The sequence below is a fragment of the Orycteropus afer genome, unplaced genomic scaffold, assembly GCF_000298275.1.
Source record: "Orycteropus afer afer isolate SDZICR_OR568_19922 unplaced genomic scaffold, OryAfe1.0 scaffold00455, whole genome shotgun sequence".
Taxonomy (NCBI): Eukaryota; Metazoa; Chordata; class Mammalia; order Tubulidentata; family Orycteropodidae; genus Orycteropus; species Orycteropus afer.
The window spans coordinates 864,220-874,528 of NW_006922042.1; positions in this window are offsets into that span (position 1 = coordinate 864,220).

The following is a 10,309-nucleotide window of genomic DNA, read 5'->3' on the forward strand; positions in this document are numbered from 1 at the left end:
GGATTGCCCAACCTTCCTTCCGAGGAGTGGCTGGTGGGTTTGAACCTTCTGGTTAGCAGTCAAGTGCCTTAGCCACTATGCTACCAGAGCTCCTAGCGCAAACACATCTTTTGAACCCACTGGCCCCTCATACAGAGCGTCACACGCCCCCTCTCCACACCGCAGACGTTGGCGCTGCTTCCATAGTAGGAATAGAAGCTTCGTTTGCAGCCGAGTCGCTTGCTCTCTGCCCGTGGCAGCAATTTCTTGGCCCAAGTTGTGTTGAGAGTGAGTACAGTAGCTCTAACTATGGAAAAGGAGCTTTTCCTTAGCTTCTCCGGAGATGCTTTTCTAAAGCAGCACAGCAAGTTTTCGTTAGCTGGAGAATTCCCAGGTGTTTTAGTCTTTACTTCCTCACATTTAATACACAAAACCAAACCAACCCAAGTGGCCCTATAGGGCAGAGTAGAACTGCCCCATGTTGTTGTTGTTTTGTGCCATGGAGTCGACTTGACTCATAGCGACCCCTCCTTGGGTTTCTGAGGCAGTATCACTACAGAAGTAGATTGCCACATTGTCTTTCCGAGGAGTGGCTGGTGGGTTTGAACCGCCAGCCTTCTAGTAGTCAGATGCCTTAGACACTCAGCTACCAGAGCTCCTGAACTGCCCCACAGGGTTTCCCAAAGCTGTAATTTTTACAAAATAGACCGCCACATCTTTCTCTCGCAGAGCGGCTGGTGGGTTTAAACTGTTGCCCTTTTATTTCTCAGCCGGGTGCTTTAACTACTATACCACCAGGCCTACTTTCCTTACATGATAGTTGAGCAAAACCTTTGGTCAGAAATATCCATTTAATGAGGGGTGGGGGAAGGTCTCATAATCGTTACGCATGGTGGTATATTTTCTAGGTGCTGGGCTGTTTCTGGTGCAAATCTTGTAAAAATCTACTGAAGGATAAATACTTCTATGACAGGGAGAAGGAATGCACAGACTATTCAGACCTTGTAGTCAAATGAGTCGTGTCCACGGCCAGTGATCCGCATAGCCACATTAGAGCCCAAGGAGAACGAGAACGTGTGCCCCATTAAACATATTTTACTCATTTCAAAGGGGAATTTTCCTGTCATGTTGAAGTAGCTAAAAAAATAAGAGGAAAACATTGAAAAGTAGATGTATTAAAACTCACCACATTATTTTAAGTTGAAATATTTTATTAATTTACAAGCCAGAATTTATTATAATTTTACTTTCCTTGCTTTATTGGAAACAAGGAAAGTCATTGATATTTTAAATAAATGTTCCTTGATTTATCTCCTTTTCAATTAGATGAATTGACATACTTGAACATTCAATTCTATGATGCAGTGATGATTTTAAATAATTTAAACTCTGGTTATTAAATCACCTTCTGTAAGATCCCATTGTGACTGGTATTTTGTTTTCTAGCTGTTTCCAAATTTGGAGAATATATTGTACTAAATAAAATTCACAAATAGTTTTATACTCTCAAAACACAATCTTAATTTTGAAGTATTTATTATTGATATTGCATGCTGCTTTAAAATATTTAGTTTAATCGACCACGCGATACCAGAGGGGCAATATTTCACAGTGAGGAAATGCAGGACAAACAGGAGTGCGTAACTATGAGGAGCACAGGGGGACGATTACTGGGCAGGGAGGGGAGGAGACTGGGTTAGGGTTGGCATGGTAAATGGGGAGTGAAACTAAATGTACATGTAATGTTGAATGAAAAACAGTCTTAAAATAAAAAAGTATTTAAAACATCTGTGGAATATAAATTGGCAGTATATTTAAGAACTGAATCAGTGGATAATTTTGTGAATTTCTCCTGTTAAACAATTTATAATATAATAAATATATAACCCTTAATTTATCTCCTTGTCAATCAGATGAATTGACATGCTTGAACAAAGATGACTTTAAATAATTTAATCTCAGGTTTTTTATAAACGTAGAATTCACAGTGGTAGATAGATTATGAGCTGAACAAGGAAAAAATTAGTTTAATTTTCTTATACTTCCATTCCAAATGTAAAATTAGAATATATGTAATCCTTAATTTTTAATATGCCCATTTTCCATAATTGATACTTTGATCTGGTGATATGATACATTTCCAATTTCTGTTTTTTGTTCATTTTCAAGTTCAAAAATATATATTCAGATCTTTGGTAAAATTTTATATACATTATGCTTACTTTCATAGATATATTCTGTTATTTGTTGTTAACAAGAGGCAGATTTTTCTTTTTTTTTGAGAGAAATTTATTAACTTCTTCCACTTGGCTGAAAAATCATCCCACATCAATTTGATAAGTTGCGTACAAATTTGTATTCTATTTGCTCCACAATGCTTTTTATTTCAGCGAAATATATTTTTTACTCTGATGTTATATTTTAGTATTTGATAAAGATTGGCTGTCAGTGTTGGCAATTAGTGTGCAAAGTGCCCTGCTTGATGTTTTCAAAGTATTTTTTAAAACAGACATTAGAATATCCCATATAATTATTAAATTCACATAAGATATGTATATAGTTTGTGCATGTATTTTAAAAAATATCATAGATGAATTCACAGAAATAATGTTTCTGTATATTGAATTAAGGTTATGAGCTGAACAAGGAAAAAAATTAGTATAATTATTTTTTGAGTGTAGGGAAATAGTGGTTTCTACCCTTTCATATACCTGCCAGGGAAGCTCTGGTAGTGTAGTGCCTAAGGCATTTGACTGCTAATCAGAAGGTTGGCAGTTCAAACCTATCAGCCACTCCTTGAAAGGAAGGTTGAGCAATCTTCTTCTGTAGTGATAACCTCCTCGGAAACCCAAGAAGGGGGTCACTATGAGCCGGATCCAACTCAATGGCAATGAGTTAGAGGAGCCCTGGTGGCTCAGTGGTTAAAGCGGTTGGCTGTTTGCCAAAATATTGGCAGTTCAGAGCCACTCCATGGTTGTGGCAGTGTGCTTCTTTAAAGATTTACAGCTTTGGAAACCCTATAGGGCAGTTCTGTTCTGTCCTGTAGTTTTGCTGTGAGTTGGAATTGCCTCAATGGCGTTGGATTTGGTTTTGGTGGATATACCTCTGCCAGAGTTGCCTCGTTATATATCTCCCTAGTAACAAGCATTTTTGTATCAGTATCATCCTTCCAATTTATTGATGATTTCCTAAACTAGACTATTTCTAGTTCTTTCTTCCATTTTAATAAAGTCAAAGCATTTTTGTTTGGTTATTACGACAGTATGGTTATTGTGAACATGCCTTATAACCTGAGATATTTGTCCCTAATGGTCTTTGGGAATGAGGGGGAAAGGGGAGGGTTAATGGCGATGGAACAATCACATTGATTAAGGGTAGGATTGCACAGACAGCTATTAGAATTGCTGTTAATAAGTTGTACATCTGTAAAAAGTTGATTTGGCAGAGTTGTGTAACAGAAATAGTTACAACAATGTAAAAAAAAACAAAGCAAAGTAGCTGCTGAGGCTGTTCTTGTACAACCAAACACCTCATGGGATTTGTTTCCTTGTTTTGGAGGTTTAGGGTCATGTTTTCATGTGACACCCCAATTAATTGGCCTAATATTGTGTGCATCTGTTCTATCTCTGTGTTTGTTGCATAGTGCCTGGGGTTTTAAAAGCTTGCAAGCCACCATCCAAGGCAAGACAGTTGTTCTCAATTCACCTGGAGCAACAGAGAAAGAGAAAAGAAAAAGTCAGGAATAGGAGGAGGATATGGAAGTATGACTAATTACTTCCATGAACAATTGCCTCCTTGGCCATGACACCAGGAGAACTATGTGGTGCCTGACTACCGTTACTACCATTACTCAACATTTTGATCAAAGATTCTTTAGAAGGATCCTGATCAAAAGGGGGAAAATGGATAGCAGAATTTCAGATTCTTATGGACTCTAGACTTTCTAGATCCATGGAGGCTCTATCCCCCTAAAATCCCCTTAAGTTTTCTTAACACCAAACAATACTTCAGCTTACCTAGTGAAATGTATTCTGTCTTGAGTATTATGCTCTTTTAAGAACTATCTGTATAGGGTTAAAGTGATAATAGCAACTCAAAAGTTTAGAGAGGAATCTTAAAGACAGCGAGTTTACATTAATAGGGAGAATGATTGCACAACCCAAAGAATGTAATCATTGTCACTGAATTTACCTGTAGGAGCAGATTTGAATTGGTATATGTTTTTTCTGTGTATATTCTCAACAACAAAATTTTTAAAAATAAAGTAAGGGAATATATTTTACTTGTTGTATTTTAGTATTTCTGGTATACCATTATTTACTAGTAGCTTTATACATTCATTTTGTTTTTGTTTTTTTGTTTTTCCTTTTACCCAAATTAATATAGTTTACTAGTTACTAGTTTACCCCCTCTTGCCCACCTACACTTGGTACATACCCACTGCCGTTGAGTCGGATCCAACTCATAGCGATCCCTTCTTGGGGTATCACCCAACCTTCCTTCCTAGGATTGGCTGATGGGTTTGAACCACCAGCCTTCTGGTTAGCAGTCAGATGCCTTAGGCACTATGCTACCAGAGCTCCTCACTTGGTAAATATCAAAGAATATTTCTTTTTTTGTGAAAATCTTTTCTTGACTTTTCAATAGTGGTCTCATACAGTATTTGTCCTTTTGTGATTGACTACTTTCACTCAGCATAATGTCCTCTGAGTTCATCCACGTTACAAGATATTTCACAGATGAATCATTGTTCTTTAATATTGCATAGTATTCCGTTATGTGTATGTGCCATAGTTTGTTGATCAATTTCTCAAATATACAATCATTTTGGATGTTGTTGTTTGGTGTGGAGTTGATTCCGACTCATAATGACCCTATGTGCAATAGAACAAAACAGTGCACTGTCCTGCTCCATCCTCACAATCTTTGCATGTTTGAGCCCATCGTTGCAGCCACTGTGTTGATCCATCTTGTTGAGGGTCTTCCCCTTTTTCTCTGACTCTCCACTTTACTATGCATGATATCCTTCTAGGGAATGGTCCCGTCTGACCACATGACCAAAGTAGGTAAGATGAATTATGGCCATTCTTGCTTCTAAGGCCACACTTCTTCCAAGACAGATCTGTTCATTCTTCTGGCAGTCCATGGTATTTTCACTATTCTTAACCAAAACCACAATCAGCTCTTCTGTTGTCCTTATTCATTGTCTAGCTTTCATATGCATATGAGGTGATTGAAAATACTGTGGCTTGGGTTAGTGCTGGCAGTTCAAACCTACCAGCCACTCCTTGGAAGGAAGACTGGGCAATATATTCCCATAGAGATACAGCCTCGGAAACCCAAGGCCCAGGGGTTGCTATGGGTTGGAAAAACCTCAACGGCAGTGAGGTGTTTGTGTGTGTGTGTGTGTGTGTGTGTTTTAGGCGTGTCTTGGTCTTCAAAGAAGCATCCTTGATGTTCAACACTTTAAAGAAATCTTTTGCAACAGATCTGTCCAGTGCAATACAACATCTGATTTGACTACTCCTTCCATGAGTGTGGATTGTGGATCCAAGTAAAATGTAATCTTTGACAACTTCAGTCTTTTTTTTCCATTTATCATGATGTTCCCTACTGGCCCAGTTGCGATAACTTTTTCTTACTTTATGTTAAGGTATAATCCATGCTGAAGACTGTAGTCTTTGATATTCTCTGTAAGTGCTTTATGTCCTTTTCACTTTCAGCAAGTCAAAGGTGTGTCATCTGCATATCGCAGGTTGTTAATGAGTCTTCCTTCAGTTCTGATGCCATGTTCCTTTTCATTTAGTCCAGCTTCTCAGATTATTTGCTCAGCATACAGGTTGAATAAATATGATGAAAGGATACAACACTGATGCATGTCCTTCCTGATTTTAAACCATTCAGTACTCCCATGTTCTGTTTAATAAAAGCCTCTCGTTCTATGTACAGGTTCCTCATGAGCACAATTAAGTGTTCTGGAATTCCCATTCTTTGCAATGTTATCCATACTTTGTTAAGGTCCACACAGTCAAATGACTTTGCATAGTCAGTAAAACAGAGGCAAACATCTTTCTGGTATTCTTTGGTTTCAGCCAAGATCCATCTGACATTAGCAATGATATCCCTCATTCCACATCCTCTTCTGAATTCAGCTTGTGTTTCTGGAAGTTACCTGTAAATATACTGCTTCAACTGTTTTTTAATTCTCTTAAGCTACATTTTATTTACATGTAACATTAATAATGTTGTTTGATAATTTCCACATTCTATTGTGTCACTTTTCTTTGGAATGGACACAAATAGGGATCTCTTCCAGTCAGTTGGCCAGGTAGCAGCCTTCCAAATTCCCTGGCATAGATAAGTAAGCAGGAGCTCTGGTGGCGTAGTGCCTAAGGCATTTGACTGCTAATGAAAAGGCTGGTGGTCAAACCCACCAGCTACTCCTCAGAAGGAAGACTGGGCAATCTACTTCTGTAGAGATACCAACTCAGAAACCCAAGGAGGGATCGCTGAAAAGTAATCATCTCCAGAGCTCTATTTGTTTGTTGAAACATCCCAATTAGTATTCCGTCAATTCCTGGAGCCATTTTTCACCAGTTCCCTCAGTGAAGCTTGGACTTCTTCCTTCACTACCATTGGTTCTTGATCATATGCTACTTCCTGAAACAACTGAACATTGACCAACTCTTTTTGGTACAGTGACTTGGTGAATTCCTTCTACCTTCTTTTGATGCTAAGGCATTTGACTGCTCACCAGAAGGCTGGCAGTTCAAACCCACCAGCCACTCCTCTGAAGGAAGATGAGGCAATCTACTTCCGTAGTGATACTGCCTTGGAAACCCAAGGAGGGGTTGCTATGAGTCCGGTCCAACTCGACAGCACATGACAACAACAACAACAACATTGGTCAATACTTTGCCCATGAAATCCTTCAATATTGCAATTCAAGGCTTAAATTTTTTCCTCAGCTCTTTCAGCCTGAGAAATGCTGAGCATGTTCTTTCCTTTTGGCTTTCCAACTCCAGGTCTTTGTATATTTCATTATAATACTTTATCTTCTCAAGCTATTCTTTGAAAACTTCTGTTCACCTCTTATTTCAACAGTTCTTCTTTTCACTTTAGCTACTCTCTATTCAAGAGCAAGTTTCAGAGTCTCTTCTGATATCCATTTTTGTCCTTTCTTCTTTTCCTGTCTTTTTAATGACCTTTTGCTTTCTTCATGTGTGATGTTCTTGATGTCATCCCAGAACTTGTCTTGTCTTCAGTCATTGGCGTTCAGTGCATCAAATCTATTCTTCATATGGTCCCTAAATTCAGGTGGGATATATGCAAGGTCATACTTTGGCTTTCGGGGAATTGTTTTAATATTCTTCAGCTTCAACTTGAACTTGCATATGAGCAATTGATGGTCTGTTTCACAGTCAGCTATTGGCCTTGTTTTGATTGATGACATCAAGCTTCTCCATTGCCTCTTTCCACAGATATAGTTGATTTGATTTCTTTGTGTTCCATCTGGCGAGGTTCACATGTATAATCATTGTTTATGTTGTTGAAAAAAGGTATTTGCAATAAGTAAGCCTTTGGTCTTGCACAATTTTATCATACAATCACCAGTGTAATTTTTATCACCAAGACCATATTTTCCAACTACCCAATGCTGCTTCTTTGTTTCCAGCTTTTCCATTCTAATCATTAGTAATAATCAATACATCCTGATTGCATGCTTGTTCAATTTCTGACTGCTAAAGTTACTAAAAATTTTCAGTTTCTTTATCTTCTCTTTTGGTGGTTGGTGTGTAGATTTGAATAATAGTTATTTTAACTTTTCTTCCTTGTGGGCATATGGACATTATCTTATCACTGACAGCATTGTACTTCAGGATAGATCTTGAAATGTTCCTTTTGACAATGAATGCAACACCATTTCTCTTCACTTTGTCATTCCCAGCCTAGTAGACCATATGGTTGCCTGATTCAAAATGGCCAATACCAGTCCATTTTAGCTCACTAATACCTAGGATATCAATCTTTATCCATTCCATTTCATTTTTGACAACTCCCAATATTCCTAGATTCATACTTTGTGCATTCCATGTTCCAATTATTAATGAATGTTTGCAGCTGTTTCTTCCCATTTTGAGTCATGCCTCATCAGCAAATGAAGGTCCTGAAAGCTTACTCCATCCACATCATTAAGGTTGACTCTACTTTGAGGAGGCAACTCTTCATCAGTCATATTTTGAGTGCCTTCTGACCTGAGGGCCTCATTTTCCAGCACTGTATCTGACATTATTTCACAACTCTTCATAAAGTTTTCCAGTAATATATCAGACTGTTTCACTGCTATTCAAAGGTTATCAGTGGCCATTTGTTTTAGAAATTGATGACCTCATCCTTCTTCCCAGTCTGTCTTTCTCTGGAAGCTCTACTGAAACCTGTCCACCGTGGGTGACCCTACTGGTATTCAAAATACCAGTAGCATAGCCTCCAGGCTCACAACAACACACAAGCCACCACAGTACAATAACAGACAAATGAGTGGTATGTTTTTGGGATATTATCCTACAAATAAGGCAAAGTTCCCTTTTTATCATTATATCTATGATTAGTTATAGCTGTATTTCACTGTAAATTAAATTTGGAGATATTCCAATGATTGCATTTCTAATAATTTTTTGTGATCATATAAGAGGTAAATTATTTTTACATTAACTGTAATAGCATCTAAAATCATTCAGTAAATACTCTGCAATTTTTGCTTCTTTGATTTTATTGCTTTCTGTAAACATTCTCTAGTAAACTTCTTTTATTCTTCTTCTTTTCGTTCCTCCTGTCTCTTCGCTGTGACTTCCCCTTCCCTGTGCCCTTCTTATCTGTGCATTCCTGTCTGCCCAGCTTTCCTTCTATGTGAATGCTGCCCTTCTGATGTCTTATTGTTGATGGATCTAAGGAGTGCATCTCCAGGGGGTAGGTGTTCTGCTTGTAGGTCTTTCTAGCATTGGGCTGAAAGCTGATCCATGGAAGTGAGTCTATTTCCAGGCTCCAAGGGTAAGCTGGAGCCATAGCCTTGGGGGTTCCACCAGTCTCTATCTGACCAGTAATTCTGATCATTTTTGTGGTTTTGAACTTTGTTCCATATTTTTCCTCCCATTCTATCCAGGATCTCCAATTTTGATCCCTTTCCGAGTGGTTGGCATTAGTAGCCAGGCACCATCTAGTTCCTCTGATCTCAGGGTTCTGAAGGTTGAAGTCCTTGTAGTCCATCATATCTTTGGACTAATTGTTTCCGAATGACTTTGATTTTCTTCGTTCTTTGCTCCAGATGAGAGGGGACCAATTATCTAGTAAACTTCTGATTTATTACTTTTAAACCATTCTGTTTTATAAAATATATTGAAACATGAAATACTGTGATAATAAATTCTGTTTAAATGATTTTATTTGCATATTTTTAATTTGCAAATATATGATTCTGTTGTATTACTGTTAAAAAATCTGTGTGGAAACAAAAAGAGAAGGATTTTTTTTTTTTTTAAATAACTGGGCTAGTAATACATCACCTTGACATTAGAACATATTTTACAAAACCTATATTTTAAAGTTCAATCATGATGTGAAATTGATCCTTTAAAACTAGAATCTGTGTCTGATCTAGGGTAACCAACTTCTTAGAGAATCGAAGAGGATACACCCATAGCAGACCAAAAACAAAACAAAACAAAACCACATGCAACAAGATATAAAATAATTATACACATGTGTTATTACTTTAGTGTAAAATATGTAAAATAGGCTCTAATTTGAAAATATGTAGTTTCTATTACTTACCTTTTTGTGACAGAAACACAGTTATTTAAATAAAAAAAGCAATAATCTTGAACAGTGGCAAAAAGTAATAATTAGCAGTAGGGCTATCTTATAATTAAACACATACTGTATTTGAAAACAGAATATTTAAAATAAATTTTTTATTTTATAATAGTTTCAGATTTACAGAAAAATTGCAAGAATATTACCACATGTTACTTTACATGCCAGACTCAGTTCTTCCTATTAGTAAATCCTATATTAGTATGATGCATTTATCACAATTAATTGAATCAATATGAATACATTATGATTAACTGAAATCCATGCCTTATTATCAATCTATATGCTGAGCAAATAATCCGAGAAGCTGGACTACATGAAGAAAAACGTGGTATCAGGATTGGAGGAAGAATCATTAATAACCTGAGATATGCAGACGATACAACTTTGCTTGCTGAAAGTGAGGATGACTTAAGGCACCTGCTGATGAAGGTTGAAGAATACAGTCTGCAGTATGGAT